The sequence below is a fragment of the Harpia harpyja genome, chromosome 6, assembly GCF_026419915.1.
Source record: "Harpia harpyja isolate bHarHar1 chromosome 6, bHarHar1 primary haplotype, whole genome shotgun sequence".
NCBI classification, from domain to species: Eukaryota; Metazoa; Chordata; class Aves; order Accipitriformes; family Accipitridae; genus Harpia; species Harpia harpyja.
The window spans coordinates 43,634,277-43,658,434 of record NC_068945.1 but is presented as its reverse complement, the minus strand read 5'-3'; the positions used below and the strand labels follow the sequence as shown (position 1 = coordinate 43,658,434).

At 44.6% G+C, this 24,158-nt stretch overlaps 1 long non-coding RNA gene across 1 annotated transcript; it reads left to right on the top strand.

Moving 5' to 3' along the window:
- The first annotated feature begins 311 nt into the window (after positions 1–311).
- LOC128143145 (uncharacterized) lies at positions 312–9,718 on the top strand. Its single transcript, XR_008235652.1, has 3 exons — positions 312–509; positions 8,271–8,316; positions 9,251–9,718. It is a non-coding gene; the product is annotated as an uncharacterized LOC128143145 (long non-coding RNA).
- The last annotated feature ends 14,440 nt before the right edge of the window (positions 9,719–24,158 follow it).

Sequence of the window (24,158 nt, the reverse complement as noted above, 5' to 3'; positions counted from 1 at the left end):
AACACATGGTATTCACGGATTGTTTTGAAGCCCTAATGCTGAGAAGTCGTAAGTGTTGGTAACTCTTGCTGCTCCTTGCAGGTAGTGTGACTTCCTAGAAATAGGCTCTCCGCCAAGACTTCCGATCAAATTATATTCTTGTTTTAGAGGCTTTTAATCCCTTCCACTTTCAGAAGTTGAAGAATAGTCAAAGACCTGGGGGGTGACTTTGCAAAAGTGTCATTACCAAAGATAATTCTTTGTATGCTTCTGAATGTTTCAGAGCTGATGAGAGACTAGCAGAAGCCAATGCTAAGCTCCTTCAGGAGCGCCACAGAAGCAGACCTTTCATCGCAAGCAGCATTGTCAGTGGAGGTCTGGCTGCAAGTCCAGTTCTGTATGCAACTGAAGTGGGACATCTTGGCAACCATTTGGCACTGAACGGAAGTCGAAGTCTAGGAGGAAGCTTCCTAAGCCAAACCGGGAACGCGTTATCGTCAAGAAAGAGGGTTGAAGCCTATGTGGCTAAGGTAAGAATTTTGAAATACTATTCTCAACTACTGCTCAAGAGTATCCGTAAGCAAGGTTTTGCTTTTCAGCCTGAAGTTAGAATCCATTTATAGTTCCAAACTCTGTGGTCTAATATGGCCAAACAATTGCTCATCATCAAAACAGTACACAAGTATATGTGGTAGGGGTGAAGACTTTTGGTCATCAGGGTTGTACAAATTTTCCAAGAGTGCTCAAAACCCCCAAAATTCTGAAATCTAAATAATGAGCTGTGTAACTACATTCTTTTAGAAGAGAAACTGTGATAAAGAATACTGTGGCATAGGAAGTTCCCAGCTAAGCTCTTCATTAAATTTTAATGTATAGTATGTATGACCTGTTTAAAATGGCTAACTTGGAATGCAAAATCCCATCAGACTTCTTTGTTTGAGACGCCTTTTCCTTCCTGACTGATCTTCATTCTCGCGGTTTCTTCACTGCAACTTGTTTTAGTACATGAATAGCAATAAAGGGATGCTTCAAAAATAGGATGATATGAACGGGATCGCCTAATTTCTCACTTTATACTTCAGTGCGGGGTGTATACTATGTGTAGGAGGCATTTGTTTTTGTAGCTCCTGCTATGTGTTATTACATGCACAGGTAAAATTAGCTACTCTTCAGGAAGTCTTCACAGCTTTCTAATTTTGCAGCAATGCTGCAACCTCTGCAATACTTCTGGTCAAAGTATGCCCTGTAATTAGCAGTCAGTGTGATAGCACATCCCTCACAGAATGGTGAACATTATATTGTGAGACTTGGAAACCAGATGTCAACAGTTGTAATCAGTTTCCACCTAGCATAGGATTGAGGCATGGACAAGCTTCTGTGTTCAGTCGGTGTTCTGTCCCTCGTGCATTCTGGTGCTGAATGAATGTGAGAAGTATTCATTCACTTTTTTTAAGTCCATCTCAGTTCAGTGGTCCCACCCACCGTGGAAAGAATCCCTGTAAACAATGTGACTACATACTGCACCTGGTTTAAGGGGAAAAAAAAAAAAAAAAAGCCCAAACCCAACAAAACAAAAACGGACAAAGCAGTGTAGGTAATGCGTAGCAGTGGCAGTTAAGATGAACGATTCTGTATCACTGTGAATGTGTTTTTCAGGTCAGAGGGTGGCCATACATTAGGGAAAGAACTCGGGAGGCAATTGGTACTGTACCATCTGCAGGGGCTATTCAGCAGGCAAGCAGTAGAAAGGAGGCAAAATTCAGGGACCCACTGCAAAAGTGAAATAAGGAGAAGGCCAGGACGAGGGAACAAGAGGGGAAGGGAGCAGGGAACAAGTGAGGAAAAGAACGGACAGAGAGGTGGGAGCAAGATGTTAAAAGAAGAAAAAGGCAAAGGAGGAAACCATCAGACTTCTAGGAGAAACACTGCCCTAGTTTAAAAGAAAAGGGTTAACAGTTGTGCCTTTGTTGAAGAAGAAGAAACAGGAAAAAAAGACAGTCAAGGGGGAGAAAGTGGGAGTACTCAGTGCTTCTTAACTGAATTACAGCAACATTCTTCAAGTAGTCCTTTCCATCTTAATTTTCCAGAAGAAATTGGAAGTCTCTGGGCATCTCAAAGTTTTTGTCACTGTCAGGATAGATACCTTTACTGGTTTACTAGCTTCCCTTAAGTATATTCCAGAGATTAAATATTTTAAAAGGCTACTTCATAGCTCATGGGTTTTTATACCGTTGCTAATATATGCAGATATGTATTTCAAATCATTATATAGGCTGCTTCAACGTCTTGTGAAAAATGGTTTCCAAATATACTTGTGACAAACATTTGAGCTAATTCCAAGAAAAGTGTGCATTAGATCTGAGGATGGCGATACTGTTCTCACTCAGTGTCCCGACTTCAACAGCACCCATAAAGTTTCTTTTCAGAGCATATGTCTCTCATTTTGTGATGGATTGCTGTGCTGGGGAATACTTTTAAGTCTTGGTACTGTTTCTGAGGCTTCACTTTTAAGGTTTAAAAAAAACAACCAGAACAAAAAAATACCCGTCAGCCTTGAGCAGACTCTCAAGGAAGTTGAAGAACGATTACGTATGACATTTCCCCAGTCTCCAATTACTGATGTGAGGTGAGGTTTGGTTTTGTTAGTTTGGGGGCTTTCTTATATACCTAAATGTCTCCATCCTAGTGCAGTTTTGTTAGTAGGACTTAATCCCCTGAAGTCCCCTCTGAGCTTGTTTACAACCTACAGAGACTTTTAGTTCATGTCAAGAGAGGAGCTGAGGATAATTTGCTCTTGCTAGACACAGTTTGTCTTCTCGTGATTAGCTTCTAATTCTAATATAGTATTAAATTCTAAAGTTTTCTTCCTTGAATGAAGGGGAGTAAAACTATGGCTAAATCCTCAGAGAACTTTCCCATTTCTTACCATTTCTACCAGGCTGTCTTAAGAAAAAGCTGGAATTCCCAGCATGCCTGTTTTCCCTCAATCAAAGCAGAAGGCTGGTCTCTGGGACTCGGAATTATCAGTGTGAATTTATCCTCTCTGTTACTAAATGCAGCTGCATGTCCTTTCATGATATTTCTTCCTGTAATCACCAGTTAGGGAACAACTGGGAGTAATTGTAATGGCACTGTCTGTAGCCCCAGGTCACTCAATGTTCAATGTATTCAGCAAAGTCTGAAAACGTGATCTTCTCTTTCAGAGTGCTTCAGAAAAAAGAAACAGGGCTCTCAGAGGTGCAGTAGTTGCTAGAGGACATGCATCTAAGTGGGTATTTCACTTAGCACTGCTGGTTTCAGTTTCCTCAGCTGGGTGCAGTATGTCATTAACAGTGTTTGAAGCCATACTGTATCTCTGAGGAGCTGAAAGGACAGAATTCCTGACTCGTGCGTCTACAAGAAGAGGATTGAACTGGAAAACAGGGCTTTAAGTCAGGAAGTAACAAAAGGGGAAAACCGCATGTATCCCTCTGCATAAAATAATGGGTGATGAATCTCCATCAGTTTCCAAATGCAAAATTACCAGGTGCACAGTCTGTGCTGTCATTTCTGCAGGAGTCCTGTGCCATTCAGGAGACAAGTTGGAACATGAGGAAAGAATGCAGAGATGACAGTTTTAGTCTATTTTGAAGTGCTTTGCAGGTTGTGCTGCTTAGTACTCTGCCTGTTCACCAGATTATTTAAAGACAGAAGAGTTTCTCTGACTCTAAGCCTTTTCTTCACTTCACTGTTTGCTTCAGTTATGCCTCAAATTTTTTCCAGTAACCTGGTTCCCTCCTACAGAATTGTCTTGCCTTTAAATTCAAGCTGAGCAGTGCTTTTTTGGCTGGAGATTACGAAGGCTCCTGCCACTAAAGCTCGTAATGACAGGGAGTTAAGGAGCTTAAATTGCAGTATGCCTCAGGTGGTCATCTTGCACTTCTTTTTTCAGTCAAAGCTCGCTGTGCAGATTTAGTGTTTCTGGCAGTAGCTTCCTCAAGGTGAGAAAGGCTATTTGAAGTACAGGACATCTCGTTCTTAAGAGGAGGATGTTTATGTAAATTTGGTTTGTGCAAAAGCTTTGAAATAGCTTCAGGGGCAAGGAGGTGAAAATACTTTGCACTGCTGTTACTCAAAATGCTGCTATTAATTCTTTGTCCATGCAACTGTTGGAAAAAACATTGGTAAATGATGCTGATTGCAAACAAGAGGAAGAAGTGCTACTCTGGCAAGTGGACACAGTTGCTTCTTTTAGACATAACTAAGGAATCTGGAGTTTAAAGGCTTGGATGATTTCACAGTTTTTCTAAACCACTACTTAACATGAGGCGAATGTCAGTGATTATGCATATAGCCTTACACTTTGAAGATGGCCATGTTGCAAGCTCAGCAAAAAATGAGAAGTTTATTCTTAAAAAGAACATGAAGAAGAAAAGTGTTCCATTACAGCATAGCCCCTTCCCCCTTATCAAATATATATGCTACAGAAATTAATAACCTTGAAATGGAAGTGCAGAAGTATCTTGAAAAATACAAAGATGATATTGACGCGGGCTCATTAACCAGTAAAATCCCAATCACATGCAAATGTCTTGGGGTTTTTTTGGTTGGTTTTATTTTTATTAGAGCTCCAGTAATGAAGAATAAATTACAAGTACTTGAAAAATTCTGTGCATGTAATTACAAACAGTAACTGTAGCGACTAGCAGTCCCTTATGTTCTGCAAGGAGGTTGGCTGAATTTATTTCATGAATTGTGAACTTATTTCATAGTAGGACTTGTGTCATAAGAAGGATGTGTATTGCCTGTTCTTTACAGGAGTAGAGAGATCTTTGACGGGGTCTTTTTTTCTTTTATGATCTGGTCTACTGACTCCCAAACTGCTCATGAATTGGCATGTCACCATCCAGAACTAAGCTGAATCAAGCAGGTGAAACACAAATATGTTGTTAGTGGTCTGTGTGCCTTAATTTGGGAACTGCTGCAAGGAATGTCTGCTGCAAGTGCTGCAAGGAGGTTTTGGGACTGGAGTCTTGTTGTTAGGTTTAAAAAATGTGAAGCTTAAATCCTAACAGCTGTGCCAAAGGCTGGTGAAAATGAATGTGGGTGTCTTGACATAGAAAATCATAGTGAACTCTGCTAGCTGCAACCAGTGTGAATTAATGGATTTATGAAACCAGTTTTCCTACATCACGTGAGAAAGGGAATGTCTGCTTCCTACTCTATTTCTCAATTTCTGTTCCTTTTCTGATTTAATTTTCCATCTGCACTCTTGTATTGTAGCAGTCTTTGCATTGTTAGCTTTTTTACTTGCTTTGTTTACGTGTAGGCCGTGTTCTTATTTCTCACTGAAGACCTTTGAACTTAAGGCCGCTTTTCTTTCTTCTTCAGCTCCTTAATCAAAACTCTGTTGTTCTCTCTCTTCTCTGCAGCGAGATACATGACAAGGTTTGTAGCCAGCATTGTTTAATGTTGGGTGGTATTTTGTACTGGAAACGTTTAGTCTATTTATGCTGTTAGGTTTTGATTGAAACTTACTGATGCGTTCACATTTTCCTAATACTGCAAATATTTTGAACTTGCTAGTTTGTCCAAGTGAAAGAATGACTGCCGCAGAGTACTGTCATGCTTTCTGTATTTGTAATGTTACGGCTTCGGATGTTTAACTACCACAGTAAGATGACAGTGCGTGGATTTCATCTGTTACAATGGAACTTCTTTAAACTACAGGAGCAGGCTGGTTTAGCCTCCTTGCCAGTTCTGATATTCAAAAAGTTCTTGGTAGTAACAGCGGTTGTGTCTGGAGTACCAGTACTGTTCTGAAGTTGAGTTGCTAGAGTCTGAGTATCATGTCATGGAGTCTTACAGGATCCAACTTACTCTGTGCTCAAACAATCCATGTGGGTAAGTAGAAGTCAACACTGCTTTCTCAAAAAGAATTCTTGAGCAGGTGACTGCTGCAAGGGAACCCAGTATGTTACTGCCTGGAGAGAGGTGCAGTGAGAAGAGAATGACCTGCTCAGGAGGTTTGGGATAGTCAGCTGTGATGCCTTTTCCAGGGGCTTGGGGGGAAGAACAGTGGAGGCAAGTTGTAGTCCTCAAAGGTGTATTTTGCCTGGCTCTTCATTCCCTATTCAGAAATGAGTGTGTTGGCTTTATTTCCACCTATTTCTCTTTCCTCGGGCATGGATGAGATTCACAAAGATGGAACTGGAATGAATAAGAGGAAAACAAGGTTTTTTCTTCTCTTGATTCATCCACACGTGTTGTGGAGGGTCCTGTGGACCTTCTGGTCATGGTGAGGGCTCCAGAAACCAGGGAAAGTGGTTTCTTCTAACGCCTCAACTACTGCTGCTTTGCTTAGGATAGGCCCTGGGTTTGGGTCGTCTTTTGGTCTAGGCATTAGTTTTCCTGCTTTTTTCTGTTACCTCTGTCTCATTTCATGTGTTAGGAGGTCCCTTCTCCCCAGGATTTTGCTGCTGCTTGTACCTGCTTGAAAACAATTAGAGGTTTGGGGATTTGGGGGGGCCTTTTCTGTTGTTCTTCCAGCTCTGTGCTCCCCTCTTCTAGCTGTGAAGGCACAGACTATTCCAAGGAAGTACCACTGAGTGGTGGTTCTCCTGGAGGAGCTGGTGAATTTGGTCGCAGCTATCCCTGTAGGCCTGGAGAGAGGGCCCTTCCCTCCCCTCTGCTGGTTTACGGCCCCACTTCTTTGGCCTTTGGAGTTACTGCCTGTTACTGCTCCTCTTGCGAGGGTATGCAGATTGCTTCCCTTCCTGAGGCTTTTGCCTGTTGAGTACATAGTACAGTGTTTCAGTTCGTGGTGGTGGTGGTGGTGGTATGTATGTTGCTCATTTCATAAAATAAAGACTTATTCCCCCAGGGATTCAGTACTAAAATCAGAGAATCACAGGATGGGCGAGGGTGGAAGGGGCCTCGGAAGATCATCTAGTCCAGCCCCACCCCTGCTCAAAGCAGGGTCAGCCATAGCAGGTTGTTCAGGGTTATGTCCAGCTAGGTTTTGTACATCTCCACGGATGGACACTCCACAACCTTTTCTGGGCAACTTGTTCCAGGGTGTGACCACGCTTACAGTTTAAAAAGGAAAAAACCCAAACTTTCCTTATGTTAAAATGAAATTTCCTCTATTTTGATCTGTGCCCATTCCTCTTGTTCTTTTACTTGGCACTACTGACAAGAGTCTGGCTCCATCTTCTTTACTCACCCCACCAAGTATTTATATACATAGATAAGGTCTCCCTGAGCTTTCTCTGCTCCAGTAAAGAAACAGTCACAGCTCTCAGCCTCTCCACATAGCTCACGTGGTCCAAGCCCTTCAGCATCTTCGTGGCCCTCGTAGGCCTGGAAGCTGTGTGGTATCTATTTTGAAATTCACTTCTATGTGTCACAGACTTGATGGAAAAAATGTAGGAGCCACAAGTATCATCAAACGTAAACAACAGCATATAGCGCTTGGACTATGACTCTTCAAAAGATCTGACTTCTTCTTATGAAGACTTTGAAGTCAGAATCATAAGTGAGAATAACTTAATTGGTAGCAATAACCACCTTCTAGGGGAGAAAGGAGTAAGTGCTCCTTAAGCTGATTTTGGTTACATAATAAACCCCACAGCTCTCGCTGTGTAGAAGCTGTAGCTGCTGCTGTTGTTTCTTTGTACAAAGTTTGCAAGAAAAAGTCATGTGTGTTGTTATATTCTATGTGTGTCGTGGTATTGGCAATAACAATAAAGAAGAATCCTGGCATGATCTGCAGGAGCTCTTTCAATTTTCCATCTTAAAGTGGAGAAAAGAAGAATATTGACACATGCTTTTTTCTATACAATGGTGTATGTCAATCCTGCAGCAGCTGCTCTTGCACTTCTCTTACGAAGCTGCAGAAGCCAGCCTCAACTGAATTTGTCCCTATGGATGGCATTTGTGCGTATCTCAGCATTTAGCTGACATTCTGCTCGTGTATTTGATGATAGACTTTTGCCATACCTTCATTGTAATAACACCACTGTGCTTCTTTCCTGTATATTTTTTAAATGCCCGGTTATAATCCAGCTGGTGAGTTACAGGTTGTTTTGTACTACAGTTAATGTTGCTCAGCAATGAGACTGCTACAGCCTGGCTGACCAAGAGTTTCTCTTCATTAAAAATCAAACCCCAAACCAAGATGTCTGTATTTGGGATGGTATTTGTAGTTTTTATCACATGTTATGTGGGGGTTTTAAGATTGTTTTAGAAGTTTAAAGTTACAGAAAGGTAACTTGCAAAATATTAACTGTACGTTTTCTGTATAATTCTAGGTACGGCGGGAACTGGATGAAAAAATCACTAAAGAACTTGAAGAGGGTAATGTGTCATTATGTTAGGATTGTTTTTAAGGAAACAGATGACTGTTCCTAACTCTTGAAAATAATGGCTTGAAAGCTGTCAAGTTCTTGTGCTAAGCGCAGGGTTTTTTCCTGCTAGCTTTCCAGTTTAGACTTGAATGTGAAAACTTCCTGCTTACCAACATACTGGGTAGAATGTTATGCGGTTGCCTGAAAAAAAACAAGCACAAAGAAAACTAACCTGTTTCCCCCACACAGATACGCTTGGCTTAAGCCGAAGTCACCTTTCACTAGAGTTAATCCTCAAGCGCATATATCAAATGTAAAAGAAGCCCTGGGAAAAGATTTTTGTAGACTTCAGCTGTTACTTCTCCTTCCACGTACATCAAGTGCATTCAGCACTAAACCATACCATACGCATTCTCTGCTGTTAGTTCTTGATTTTTGCCATGTGTCTTATTCATTGCTTGTATTTGTAGCTTATATGTTGCGGTCTTTTTTGGATAAGCAAGAAGAATATAATCAGTGACAAAAGATAGCCGTCCTTTAGGAAAAGATCATTCAGTAGCGTTTAGGCAAACGTGAGCGGAATGCTTGTAATAGGTAGCATAAAACATGGGCTGTAATGTAAGGCCAGGTGTCCAAAGAGGAATTCCACCCATTTCACAGTTGTTCCTCCAGAGTCACTGCGTTGCAGTTCCCTGAAGATGTTCAGCGTGAGGCCTCTGGAATGTCTTTCACTAGCTTTAAAAGTACTGTTGACTAATAAGCACATGTGGAAAAAATGTGTTTCTCCCTTTGTGCCTAGCCCTTTCATTGTTATGTTCCTTTGGAAGTTTTTAAATCTGTCTGGATTGTAATCTCTCCAGTTACCCATAATGTTTTTACAGTGACTTACTTGGCCCTGTCTACTATAAAAGTAACACCAGGAATCTTGTCTCTGTTCTCCCTAGCCACTGCTGAACTTGAAACCAGATCTGCTGGATCTTCAAGAAATGTCCATGTTGACCAGGATCCCCTTTGCAGGGCAATACAGGAGTACCGTGATGTTCTAACCAAAAATTATCTGATTTGAACAAAATGCTAGGCAAAGGCTCGGGAAATAATTTTGTTTACATAGCGCATCTGTGGTTTCCCATCCTTCAGATTGTTCAGATGTGAAAACATGGGGTTTTTTATTACCTGAATATAAATTCTATTAAATGGATGTCAAGCACGTTGCACTTACCTGATGGTTTATTGATGCACAGTTGTTTTATTTTGCACTCACGCTAAGAACCATATCTATTTTTTCTGACTGGCAGATTGACTACTTTTGACTCTTGAGCTTGACAGAACTGTCAAAATGTTTCTTATTAAGGTAGATGCATTATTTTGCTCCACTCATGTTCTGTGTTTTAACAAAAGCATTCCCTTTGTTCTGTTTACTCCCTTCACTCGCCCTCCTCCTCGCCCTCACCCAGGGCCTGGCAGAGTCCGCCGGGTGCCTCCTGAGGAGATTGAAATAGACGGACGCCTGTGAAGTTGAAAGCAGACGACCCTTTATTGCTAAAACACACACATATTTATAGTCACATATTCTGCAAAGTCACTGTACACGCGCACAAGCATAAAATATGATTGGTTATATCAACACTGTACACACGCATAAACATAAGATATAATTGGTTATACTAACTCTGTACACGCGCCTAAACATAGGACATAATTGGTTATACCAACTAAAACATGCGAAACTTGTCTCAGTCTGATTGGTCGAGATAAACTGCCGAATTGAGGGGTTTTGTGCCAAGTTCCCTTTATCGTGGAATGCACACCTGTGTTGTTCTAATTGGCATCTTTCTTTTTTTGTCTTCTTGTTTATTCTGTTCAAGGTCTTCTAAAGGCATTTGGAATGCTCTTGCGACCGTTAGCTAAATATGTGTCTACAATTCCCCCTGTTTTGTTTTTTGACAATTAATAACATGCTGTATTGCCCTTTGCAAAAACCTATGAACACAGTTAATTAAACACGGCAAAAGCAACGTTATACCTAATAAAATACATAAGAATAAAAGACTGTTCAGGTAATGCCGATGACACACAAAAAGAGGTTTGATTAATAGCTTTAGCCAGTGTCACCCAAACATTCTTACTGTCCCACGGCGTTAAACGATGTGGATCAATCACCGGTGTCACTGTCATGCTGCTTACTACAGTCAGTGTGTTCCATATGAATCTCAGCGTAAGGTTTCGTCCATTTAATTGGAATCCACTTCAGCCCATTTTCTGTGATGACACAAGCATAACCTCGGCCCCACGTTATTATTAATGCTTCTTTGGCATCAGCATTATCTATTTGCTTTTCAATAGCATCTCGCAGATGATCAATAAAGGACATATAAGGTTCCGTATTACCCTGCCTTATACTTGTAAATGATTGTTGTGGCTTTCCAGCTTCAGGCAAGGTTAACATTGCCTTCAGAGCTAAGGAAGCTGATTCTTGTAATGCTTCCACCGGTAGCCTTGCTTGCCTATTAACATCTGCAAAGTCACCAGTCCCCATCATTTGTGCAGTAGTGATCCTATACCGTGGATCTCCTTCTGGGCGGTTCAAATTTCTTAGTGCTGCTAAATCACATAATTCTGCCCATTTCACCTTCCATAATAGACGCTGAGTTGGGGTTAAAATCATTGTAGCCAATTGTGTACAGTCAAAGCCCGTTAAAATTTGACCAGAAAATATATTCTCCAATAACACCTGACTAAATGGAGCAGACAGTCCATTAGCCGTTACTGTTTTCCGTACTTCTTTTATTAAATCCCAATTGAAAGGTTGCCACACGTTTGGGGCATTCTGCCTGACTGTAACTGGAAAAGCCACAGGATTTAGACCTTTGGTTAACATTTTATCATTTATGTCCTTGCATCGCTTCTTTATAGCTTCTCCTGGGGATGTATCTGCCTCATAGGGAGGTGCAGAGGGGATAGGTCTCTGCTCGAGAGGCAGGTTACTTAAAGGTTGATCGTTGCCTCCATTAATGACATCTCCCTCGCTGTTTAATTCCTCATCACTGTCCGAATTATTTACCACCTCGCCACACACACTTTTCTTTTTTTCCGGGGTATCTTCAATTGAAATTTTTACAGCGGCAGCCACCTCCTTTTCTGCCTTAAGGGCTTTCAACGTTTCCAGCACCAATCTCCACGTAGCAGAGATTTTCTGAGCCTTCGCGTCCCCACGCGATACAAAGTCCCAAATTACTTTTCCCATTTCTTCCCAATTTTTAACCTCAAAGAATTCTACATTCGAAATGGGGGCACCATGGTCCTTAAGCCACTTCAGCATCATACGTAAAGTATTTGAATCGTACTTAATCCCTCTCACAGAGAGGATATGCGAAAGCATTCGTAAAATTGCCCCTTCTTCCGCAGCCATCTGGGCACCCATTTTAATCCTTCTAGCCGCTCACCTTACTTCCAAACGAGCAGGGTGATTGATCTCCCGGGAGAAGGTTGTCCGCTCAGTCCAGCTGGCTAGACGATCGTTCGGCTAGAGTCTCCTCCGGACGCACTTCCAGCAATTCCAGCGTTTTCTTGGCCCGCAGTCCCGTCGGGGTCACCATTTGAGGAGATTGAAATAGACGGACGCCTGTAAAGTTGAAAGCAGACGACCCTTTATTGCTAAAACACACACATATTTATAGTCACATATTCTGCAAAGTCACTGTACACGCGCACAAGCATAAAATATGATTGGTTATATCAATACTGTACATGCACATAAACATAAGACATAATTGGTTATACTAACTCTGTACACGCGCCTAAACATAGGACATAATTGGTTATACCAACTAAAACATGCGAAACTTGTCTCAGTCTAATTGGTCGAGATAAACTGCCAAATTGAGGGGTTTTGTGCCAAGTTCCCTTTATCGTGGAATGCACACCTGTGTTGTTCTAATTGGCATCTTTCTTTTTTTGTCTTCTTGTTTATTCTGTTCAAGGTCTTCTAAAGGCATTTGGAATGCTCTTGCGACCGTTAGCTAAATATGTGTCTACGCCTCCTGCTGCTGGTGGCTCCCAGCGGGGCCACGACCGCGCTGCAGCATGTGCTGCAGTATGCGCCGCAGCATGCAGAGGGTCATGGCGCTCTTCAGCAAGAAGCGCCAGCAGTCGCACTCCAGCAGCACGTCTGGGCAGCCCTGCGCTCCAGCCGCTGCCACCAGTGCCTACGAGCTCGGGCAGAAGGACCCGGGCAGGCTGCACCGCGCAGCTGCCCACGGCGCCCTGGCCCGGCTGAGGCGGTCGCAGCCGAAGAGAGGTGGCATCGACGGGCAAGACCAGGAGAAGCGGTGAGGGGCTGCGGGCCGCTGACGGACACCTTGGCTGCTTCTGGCAGGCGTTGCTGCGGGAGGTTCTGAGCCAAGTTCCGCCAGGCCTCTCTCAAGCACCCTCTCTCAAGCACCAGCAGCACGTTACAGCGCAGAGCCTGCTGGTCCAGCGGGAGCATCAGCGTGGTGCGATCAACCCCCCTGGCAGCTTGTGGGTGCCCTGCGGAAGTGCCCGCTTTCTAGGTTTTGCGTAGGATCAGATTCGAGCTAATTGCTTGAAAAGTGAGATTTGCCCTGTCAGCTGGGGGAGCGAGCTCCAGAGCTTTTCATTGCTCGTAGCTGCCGGGTTGGCTTGAGTGCTGTTGGAAGTGCCTGCCGCCGACCTGCAGCTTGGCAGTGGTCTCCCCGTGGGGTCGTTCTGCAGCTGCTCAGGCAGCACCAGTTCTCTTCTGCCCTGTGGGTGAGCGGTGCAGGAAAGCAGGAGGAGCAGAGTCTGGGCTGCAGGGTCCCCAGGGCTGAGCGGCAACACAGCTTTGGTTCTTTCGTTGTCTGTGGGAGAATTGTGGGAGAAATTGTGGGAGAACGAGGGAAACTGCGTAAGGCACAACTGTTATTCTCTGATTGCTAGCACAAGACACTACTGTTCTTTGTTATAAGTTTGTTGAAGCAAGCACAAAAAGTAGAACAAGGTCGGGCGTACGTGACTGATAACAGGAGGGCAACGTGACCGAAGACAGGGTGCAAGACAGCATGCAGGTGGAGGAACTATTCGCGTGATCAGAAGACTTTATCCAATTAGACTATTGTTTAAGCGCGTGAATGGCACATGTTAACCAATCAACAAATGGCTTATGTGTGAGTAGATACTAGAAACATATATAACCGAGTGTTGCGCAGTTAATAAACGGAGAAACCGTTTGATCCAGAGTATCTGTGTTAGTCCGTTTTCTCCCCAGGGCGAGTCCCTGGCGATGCGTCGTTTTCCCTAGATTGTCGCAGCAGAGAAAGTGCGGCAGTTGTCTGTCTATGTTAAGCTCGTATGTTTAATTTTTAGGACACCTCTGCATGTCGCTTGTGCAAATGGGCGCGTGGATGCCGTTGGATTTTGGGTACAAGAGAACTGCCAGCTGAACCTTGCTGACAATTTCAAGAGATCGCCACTGATGACGGTATGCGGAATATGTTACGCTCTTGTCAGTGGGACTTGCCGACTGTGCGTTAAATGAGAGGTGCCTGGCAGGATTCTTTACACGGACCTACGTAGTAACGTGCGTGTTGTAATAGGTGTGGAACGGGCATATGCTAGCTAATCTTGGAAGAGGCTTTTCTTTCCCAGCATTCAGAAGCTGGCCGAGTTGTGACAGAGTGAAACACGAATGTTGGAAATCTTCCCTTTTTTGTGTGTTGTTCCCGGGCAGTACAGTGCCAGCAAGAAAAACGTGTGGCTATTTTGCTGCAGCATGGTGCCGACCCGAATCTGGCAGATGCTGACGGCAACACTGCCCTTCACCTTGCTGTCGTATCTCCTAATACAACGGTAGCAGGGCTGTTACTTGAGCATAATGCCAATATAAATGCTCAGAACCGGGTAACCTTGGCACTTGGTAAAGCTGCTCTTTCGAAAAGGTGCAGAACTTGTCTGGGTTTTTCTAACGGGGATTATTTGTCCTTTCAGGAGGGATATACCCCCCTTAATCTTGCTGTCTCCAAACATGATGAGGAGACGGTAGAGTTTCTTCACAAAAAAGGAACTGAAAATCAGCGTGAAAGGTGAGACATTTGTCAAAATGTGTCAAATGGCACATAGGTCTCTTTAGTCGTCTGCAAGTATGATTGATGAGAGGCGTGGGAATGAGCTTTGAAAAAGAAGGAGCCACACGGAAGGAGTTCCCTGTGTGACTGGTAAAAGCAGGTCTGCGTTTGGCTGCTCTCATCCTTTCCACCCCAAAGACTGCAAGAAAGCGGTCTGTGGTGCCCCCTCCACACACAGACCCAGACCCAGACTCAGCAGGAAACTTGCCATTAGCTCAGCAGCACCACGGCTCTGCAGGAGAGGGTTTCTTAAGTGGCGCCATAGGTGGTGCTTAAGTGTTGTGAATGGAAGCGTTAGGAGAAAGAGAGGCAATGTTGTCCGAGAGACAAGGGGCATAAAGTGAAACACAAGGTGTTTTAACTGCGCGTAAGGAGAAAACTCGGCCTGAGGATGGTCAAGCAGTCGAACAGCTTGCCCCGGGAGTTTGTGCAGTCTCCATCCGTGGGGGCTTTGAAGAGCAGAGTGGAAGGACCCCTGAACAGCGTGGTCTGACCTCATAGCTCAGTCTGCTTTGGGGAGGCGGTTGGCCTGGACACCTCATGAGGTGCCTTCCAACCTGAATTCTCCAACGCTTCCGTGTATTTGGCTTTGCTTTCGCTGTGCTTGTAGGAAAGGGGGAAAGCATTGTTTTGGGAGCAAGCAGGGATTAAAATGATGGCAATGCAGTGCCTGCAGAAGCGGATCTATTTCATGACACGTTTTGGATGCTTTAGGATTGCTCTTACGGTTGCCACAGTTGCCGGGGATATAAATGCAAGCCAGCTTCTTTGGCATGGTGCTGCTACTGTTATAGAGATAACTCTGCCTTCATGGCTGTGGATTATGCTCGCGTGTGTAGACACGTTGGGTAAATGGTTTATGTTGTCGTGAGAGGGGCTGAGTTGTCAGTTAATATATCGGTTTGTCCTGGTTTTGGCTGGGATAGGGTTCGTTTTCTTCCTAGTAGCTGGTATAGTGTTATGTTTTGGGTTCAATATGAGAAGAATGTTGGTAACACACTGATGTTTTCAGTTGTTGCTCAGTAGTGTTGAGACTAAGTCAAGGATTTTTCAACTTCTCATGCTCAGCCAGCAAGAAGGCTGGAGGGGCACAAGAAGCTGGGAGGGGACACAGCCAGGGCAGCTGACCCAAACTGGCCAAAGGGGTATTCCATACCATGTGACGTCATGCCCGGTATATAAACTGGGGGGAGTTGGCCTGGGGGGGATCGCTGCTCGGGAACTAACTGGGCATTGGTTGGAGAGCGGTGAGCAATTGCATCGTGCATCGCTTGTTTTGGATAGTCCAATTATTTTATTATTATTGTTGTCATCTTTCTATTGTTATTATTATCATTATTATTATTTTCTTCCTTTCTGTTCTACTAAACTGTTCTTATCTCAACCCGTGAGTATTCCTTTTGTTTTCCCCGATTCTCTCCCCCATCCCACTGAGTAGGGGGGAAGCCAGCGAGCGGCTGCGTGGTGCTTAGTTACTGGCTGGGGTTAAACCACGACACAGTGAAAAAGCAAACCTGAAAGGGGTCTCTCTCAGGAGCCCCAATTTACTCTCTTTCAGGTTTGTTAGAAGAGAGTGCCTATTCAATGTAGTTAACACACGCAGTGCTTAGAATGCAACCGCAGTCTTTTTTGGCCTCTTGATCATACTTAGGAGCTGTCTAAACTCTCAAGTCCTCGGACTAACCATCGACATTTCTGAAGTTCTTCCAAGTCAGGACTGCATTTGAGGAGACTGTAGGCTGGCTTGACATGAATAGTTGCAGCATTAATGTAGCATCCTGCGGACATCGCACCCTTGCAGTTAGATGTGAATCTGCCAGAGGGCTTGTTAATTTTTGTAGTGCTCCCTATGGAGAGGTTGTTTATCAGTTTAGATTGTAGCCAGCAGGGCTGAAGTGCTTCACGGATGCCAATATGCATCTAGAGAATGAACAAGCCTGCAGTGGATATTTTTCATCATGGAACAGTAGTGCAAGAGTAAGGTGGGGGGTGGGGGTGTTACTGTTTCTCAGCTGGCAACAAAAATGGAGAGGCTGGGTGAGGAATGGCCGTTGCTGTCCTAGTCAAGCGTGTATGCAAAGATGTGGTTGTTTCTACCAACTCTATGTCTTCTCTTTCCGTATATATCCTTAGTAAGCTACTGGCAGAAAACACGGGGAGTGAAAACACAGAAGACTCTTCTGCAGGTGGTGTAGCAGACAAGGCACTTCTCAGCAGCTCCTGCCCTGTGAGGACTGCTGCCTTTACAAGGGCTGCACTTGCTCAGGACAGAGAAGGTAGGATCCTTAACTGTGGAAGAGCCGATGAGGAAAATCACTATGGCCTGTAGTAGAACCGTTCCTCATCTTTTGGATGCTGGGCTTGGATGATGGGAAAAAGCAGAGTGAGATGAACACTCACAGCGTGTCGCTTCTTGCCTCCTTTATAGGTGCCCTGCCAGTGGGAGGAGCAGAGCAAGAGGAAGATGCGGAATCTCCTGGGGATTTCGAGGTACTTTCTGTGAGGGACGCAGTGGGGTTCCCTTTGGTTCGCTTGCTTTTGGGCTTATTTACCTCTGGGCTTTTGACGTCTTCTGCTGCTCCCGCCACACATTTGTAACTGGGGGCCCTTGAAATACTTGTGCTCTTGGTCAGCTGTTCATTTAGGACTGGGACGAAGGCAGGTCAAGCTAATGACCTGGGTCTCGTAGCAACTGGCCTTTGAGTTTCATCTCTAGCATAGAAGCACTGAAGTTTCCCCTGCTTCCCCCTGGCACCGTGGAGGCGCTCAGCTGAGAAAGATGGAGAGAGGTCATCAGTTTTGCAGGTGCCTGCTGGTGGCAGGCAACATTTCTTACCTTTAAATTCACTCTGAAGACTGACCTAATTATGTAACCTAAGAAGTAAAAGCACACCTCATCTTCTCATGTTCTTATCGAATTCTTTGTGCTCGTGTAACCACGTTTCTTTAGGACGGGGTCGCACAGCTGCAGCAGAAGCTTGCCAGTCCTCTTAAAAAGCAGTCTATGTCAGAAGCTTCTCTGGAAGTTACTACTATGCGCTTCCACGGTGCCCTGGAGAAAGACAACCTGCGCTTGCAAAAGGAATTGGAAAGGGTCAAAGCTGAGGTATGGAAAGCCTGTCACTATAGGAATAAACCTGTGGGTGGCTGTTTCTTCCTGTTCATTGTGAAAAAGGACAAAACAGTATTCTGGGAGCCAGTAGGAGAGAGATCTAAGGAAGTTAACAGTGATCCCCTGTCATAATTCATGAAGCCAGTAAAACCTCCAGCCAGGTGGCCTCCTCCTCCTCCTTCTCCAGAGTGCAAGATAGCGTTACTTGAATCATCAAAAAGCCAATTCGTTTCTGCTGCAAGTAAGAGAGAATCTTGCTCCTCAATGCCACAGCAGAGGCTCTTGTTCAGGCTCTGGGGTAGTACTGCAGCAGTGGCCTTTCTCTTCCCTTCTTCCTCCCCTCCCCTGGTGATAAACGCAGCTGGCCCTTTGGGGAGCTCCTCGCAAGCTGGAGGGGCAAGGCAGTGCACTAGGAGCAGCCTTCTTGTGGCTAGGTCCGAACAGAGCGGTTTGCTCTCTCTCAAAATTCACCCCTGCTCTGAGCCACTATTTCCCTGTTCCAGATATTGCACTCTTTCTTTACAGTCTTCTGTTTGTATACAACAGATGTTCCTTATTTGTAGTTTGCTAAATATGTCTGAAAGTCATTGTCTTTGTTTTGGGTGCACAGTGTGTAAAACAATGTGAGCCACCTTCATGGATGAAGGAACTTTGAAACAGATGTTAGGGTTTGGGCTTCTTTTAAGAGTACAGGTATCAGAACCACATGCATTGAACTAAGCAAGAAGAAGAGCTGGTTTGCAGGTGGTGTGTTTGTACTGTATCTGCAAAGCAGCATCTCAGCATCTTTTTTCCCCCCTTCTTTGGCCCTGCTGTAATTTGCCATCCTTAAGCAGCCTTCTTGCAAGTGAATCGTAAGCTACTTTCTGAGGCGGGGACCACCTTTTGCAGTATTCTTACGGAAACTGAAGTATAGAGGTCTCGGAGTTCTCAACTAAAAATCATCATGTTCGTGACTTGAAGACTGCCTTGGATAATAAGGAAAGGGAAGTAATAGCTTCTACCCAGAAACTGCAGGACCTCCTGTTGGCATCTTCTGGGAGTAATACGACTAGAAAACAACTGGAAGAACGCGTGCAACGGTAAGAGATTAACACAGTGAAGCAAGGTCTGTCGCTTACTAGGACGGTGTGAAAACAACAGGATAGCCTTGTTGCATCACAGCAAGTTAATATATGATTTTGAAGGATGCTTTTGTCTTAGATTTTGTTATTTCACGCTGTTCTTTCAGAACTGGTGCTCTGGTGGATTTCCCTCATAAGACCTGTATTTCTTTTTAAGCCTTGAAATTGGAAATGCCAGACTGGTAGCCACAGTCCAGCACCAAAACAATAGGATTGAAGCCCTTCAGAGAGACCTGCAAGCCTCTGCCTCAGTAAGCTGGTCACAAACTTCCCTTTCTGTGAGCTCCTGAGCCTAGTTACCTATTTCTGTGGGGAAATTTTAGGATGAGGTTTTCCTGGAGAGCCATGGGGAGCTCAGTTCCTGCATTCTACTGAATATAGGCTGCTCAGAAAGCAGCCTGGTGCATTCCCCAGCTTTCTGGTTTTGAGAGTTTTCCCATGCTACTATGGCAAGTCCTACTTAACGCTCTAAAATGTGAGGATTTGACACTAGTTCATTTTCTTCACAGGAGCTTGTTCGGTGCTATGTTTTGAATTTGTGATGAAAACAGTGTTAACACCACAGGGGTGATTTAGTTATGGCTGAGCAGGGCTTGCACAGTGTCAAGGCCTTTTCTATTTCTCCTACTGCCCTGCCAGCAAGTAGGCTGGGGGGTGCCCAAGGAGCTGGGGCAGGGGGGCACAGCCAGACAGCTGACTCCAAATGACCATCCCGTATGACATCATGCTCAGCAATAAAAGCTGCAGGGAAGAAGGAAGAAGGGATGGACATTTGGAGATATGGCATTTGTCTTTCCAAGTAACCATTAGGTATGATGAAGCCCTGCTTTCCTGGAAGTGGCTGAAAAACTGCCTGCCAATGAGAAGTAGTGAATGAATTCTTTGTTTTGCTTTGCTCGCACAGGCAGCTTTAACTTTACCCATGAAACTGTCTTTATCTCAACCCACAAGTTTTCTCACTCTTACCCTGCCGATGCTCTCCTCCATCCCACAGGGGTGGGGAGTGAGTGAGTGGCTGGGTGGTGCTGAGCTGCCTACTAGGGTTAAACCATGACAGATGCTAGATAGGATGGAAGTTGTGGGCAGGGGGGAGATCTGTGGTTGAAAGCTGAGAGAGGAGACTGGACTTGGGAGGTCCGTGTTACCTTTGCAGCTTTGTCACAGCTTGCCCTTGAGACCACGTTAGCTTCCTTTCCCGCCTGCGAACAGGTGCTGGTACTGTCCTGCCATGCAGGGAGCTAAGGTAAAGAATTAGGTGAGGTGATGCTGTACAGTAGCGGGCAGAGCACTTTCTCGCTCTCAGGAGATGTAGAGCTGTTACAGAGGCAGTGAGAGTAGGGTATTTTCTGTGGTGGGCACTAGAGGAATTATTATATTAAAAAGTATGTATTGTTAGGAACTCTGGAGGACCTTTGGAAGAAAGTTGTAGGGTGATCTTGTGCGTGTGTGTGTGTGGACGTGTCATCTTATCCCCCAAAGTTGCAACCCCATCTTGTCACTTCTAGAGTGTTCATTCTTTCCACCAGCTTCAACTGCTGCTCTTGGTTATGTTTCCTGAGGTGTGTTGTACACTCCGTGTTAACCTTAACTGTAGATGTTGGATGGGGAGAGGAGAGCTTAGACCTGTTTCCATTTAAGTAACTGCTTTCTACTGCAGTGCTGTCTTTCCAGTCACCTTAGTTTCTTCTTTTGCCGCTGTTGCTTTCACAGATGCAAAAGCAGAATGTGCTGCCTCTGACATCAAAGGACTCCCACAGCATGTGGGAAGAACACTTGAAGTCAAGATCCCACCTTGAAAAGCATGTTGGTCAGAGTGACAGGGAAAAGGCTGAACTCCTGGAAAAGGTGAGCCCAGAAAATTCTCTGGATGCCTAGCCAATACCCCGGAGAACTGCATCTACCTTTTCGTCTAGGTCTTACAGCCAGGTTTTTCTGTTATCCCTGCCAATCAGGCACTGAGTATCTTGTCATTTGGGGGTCACGCAGGAAGCAACAGATAGAGACGTACTGCAGCTTCTCTGTGGAGAATGCCAGATGCACGTACTGCACGTAGATATTGTTCCCATGCTGTGTGTGTCATGTATCTTTTCTATTTTGAAAGCGTGACAGTCAAGGATGGCAAGTGAAGAAGCTGGTAGAGGGGATATGCAGAGACGAAGTGTGTCTGTGCAAAGAACTGAGAATAAACTTCAAACTGCAGAAAGACTGTAAGAGGTATGGCTTTTTAGCATGGTGAAGAGGTATGCCTGAGTAGAAGTCAAGCTTTATTGAACTTCAATGTAAAAACAGGTGTATGTAACTGTTTGTGAGAAAATTCAAGCCTCGTGTTAGTTCTTGCAAGGTGCTTCTGCGCAATGAGCCTATAGTTTTCAACAGCTGCCAAAAGAACTGCAAATGCAGGTTGCCCTGCAGTTCTCCTGGGGGGGGGAAGGAAGTCTTTTATTCCTCTTTTCAGGTGAAATTTGGACCTTTCAAGGGGTTCGTGGCACAGTAATGCTGTTTTTTCTCAGTAATTGCTGGTGTGTAAAGCATGTTCAAGATGAAGCAAGCCATGTCTGCGCTGTTTATGTAAGAGTGTGTGAAAAAGGCCGGTTGTTCCTTTGCTTCGTTGTTTTCTTGACTCATTTGCTGTGCAGGTTGAAGAGGCCTCTGAGCAGATCTATGAGAAAACTAAGCATATATGAGGAGAGAGGGATGGAGTCCCAGCTTAGTTTACAGAGAGAAATGAAGAACAACTGCTCTGAAATGGTCAATGAAGTTGGTAGATTAAGAACAAAGGTGAGCTCTGGTTTGTTTGGGGGTTCTTGGTGATTTTCTTTTGTTGGGTTTTGGTTTCTTGGATTTTGGTTTTTTTTTTTCTTTCGAGACCTGTATTGCCCTTTTCCTATACATTTTTGGTATGGATGATTATCCGTTGTCTTCTTGATGTTGTTTCTGTTGTTGCAGTAGTAGATGATGATAACCACTGCTGTAGTTGTCATCATGCGTAAAAATGAATGTGCAGAGCGCTATCTGCAAAGGCACATCAAGGGTGAGCCGAGAGTCGCAGCAAGGCTGGCAGGGTCCATGAGCTCATGGGCAGGCCCTCACCAAGAAGAGCAGAATAGGTCTGGTGACAGCAAGCAGGGTCAGCCAAGAGTGCAGATCGCCAGGCCAGTCCATAGGGACTGCAGTCCTACCAGGATGTCACGTCCATGGGTGAGGTTCAGGGCTGAGAGCAGTAAGGCTCGGCACAGGCCTGGCTGCGGCTTGAGGCCATGTGTTACGGATGCATGACTAACCAAATCCAACAGGTGTTAAAACTCAGATTTATTCTTCAGCAAAAGTTAGTTAGAAGTCTGATAACATTCTATAAAATCACAGGCTCAATGATGTAAAGAGAATTAATACTACACGGCTGACTTAAGAATTCCCAAGATTTAAAGCGATGGCTCAAAACGTGCGTATCACTCACCTAAAAGCTGAGGGCTCTCTCCCTCGACGAGTTACCTCAGGCGGTGCCCTAGCCCGAGGGGGAGTCCCCGACTGCAGACCCGCTGCTCTGAGGAGGACTGCCAACGTGTCCTCCGGCGGGACCCCGTTTATAGCCCTGTCGAATCTGACCTGTGGTCATTTAATTCGATTGGCTAGGAGGGTCACCTCGGTGTACCTGGCGCATCTCGACTGGCCAGTTCAAATTTCAACCTGCAGCCTCCAGGGTTTCCTTCCCCTTCTCCCTTCCTGGAGAAGTTTTGTTTCCTGCTGGCAGGATGGGGGGGCGGGATGTACTGCCACACCATGGCAGCGTCTTCTAGGTCTTACAGACCAATTCCTTCTCTGGAAGAGAGGGAATTAACACCACCATTACTGGGAACAACTGTATGAAGTTGGCTTTGCCCGAGGTCACCCCTTGAGCTCTGTCTTAGGCAGGAGTTGAGCAGAAGGCAGTTCAGGTTTTGCTTTTCTAAACGGTGTCGTTGTTTCCCAGGGCGCGAAGCAGCTGAGGCGATGCAGAAAAAATTCTGTAACTTATTGCTCGCTAGTAGCTGTCTCGGCCCATCTTTCCCTTGTCATGGGCACCCAGAAGTAGATTTCCCAGAAGTGCTTTTGAGGTTGCTCTGGCTGTTCAGTAGCACGTAACCTTTTATCTACTTCTCCGCTCATTGCTCAGATTTGTTGCTAGAGCAGCCATGTTTCAGAGCTACGTTCGTATTTGGAAGGCATTGTAGAATGAGTCAACTGCCTTTGCAGTGGCTCCTTTTTAGTCCAGAAGTCAGTAGTGGGTTTGTGTTTCTGTTGGAGAGTTGTTTCGAATGACAGGGAAGGCCGTTACATTTAGGCGGTTTTAGATAAGTCTAAAGTTTCTACTTTGCTAGAGACTCTTTCAAGTGTTTAGTATGCTGGTTTCCTCCACTTTTATTAAAAAAAGACAGGGTATTATGTTTTATCTTCAACAGGTACAGAAAATGTATGTTTCTGGAGGGGGGAAGAGGAGGATAGAGCTGTAGTTGACCGTTGGGACTTACTGAAAGTCTGATATTTCCTGCAAATTTTTGAAAACAAACTGCGGCTTCGACCTAAAGAGAATATGTCTTCCTCCACCACCGCTGTAAAAGCTGTGTTCTGAACCACTATTTACAAATCTTTCAGTGTAATGGAAAAAAAAACAGCATCTGTTTCTTGTCTTGTCAGTTCTGTAATGAAGCTTTGATTGTGTTGACAGCATGTAAACCTTCCTCTAAAGCATGACACGTGTTGTTTCTGATGAAACCAGAAGGTGGCTAGGTATGGGTGTGTGTGATTTCCCGTGAGCATATGAGCACCTCAAGGAAGAATAGCCTTAGTGCTTTTCCACTTAGCCCTATGCGTGAAATGCTGCTAGTTTGGCACCTCTCGGTCCTCTTGATACCTACTGCAGAAGAACTGAGAAAGGATGGGAGCCTGAAGAATCCTATCAGGAATGTTGTGAAAGCTGTTCCTGTTTTAAAAGAAGAGACTGGTTTCACTTTGGTTTTAATACTGAGTCAGCAGATGGTAAATACAGCCTTGATGGCCAACCCCTTTACTGATTTTCACAGAACTGAGTAATTGTAGATCTGAGTTCCCCGGTTTTGGGGGTTCTTTTTTTTTTTTGCTGTCTACAGGTTGGTGAACTTTCCCAGCAGCTGGAGATAGAGTCTAAAAAATGCATGCAGCTAGAAGCACAAAATCAGGGTTTGCGAGAAGAGTTGTCCACCATGCGTGGGAACCATGAAAAACTGGAGAAGAGCAAATGCCAGCTGAAAGAAGAGGTGGCTAACCTCAAACGTCATTTGGAGACTAACATGGTGGATCGCAGCCAACTAGAACAATATAAAAGAGAGATGGAAGAACGAGCCGGACAAGAGATAAGACAAAATCTACAAGAAGTCAATCTGTTTCTGCAGGTAAGTGAATTTCTCACGTGTGTCTGTAGTCTCTATTACATAGTTTTGGTGTGGTTGTCATTTTTTTAGTATTTCAATTTTGGTGCCTGATT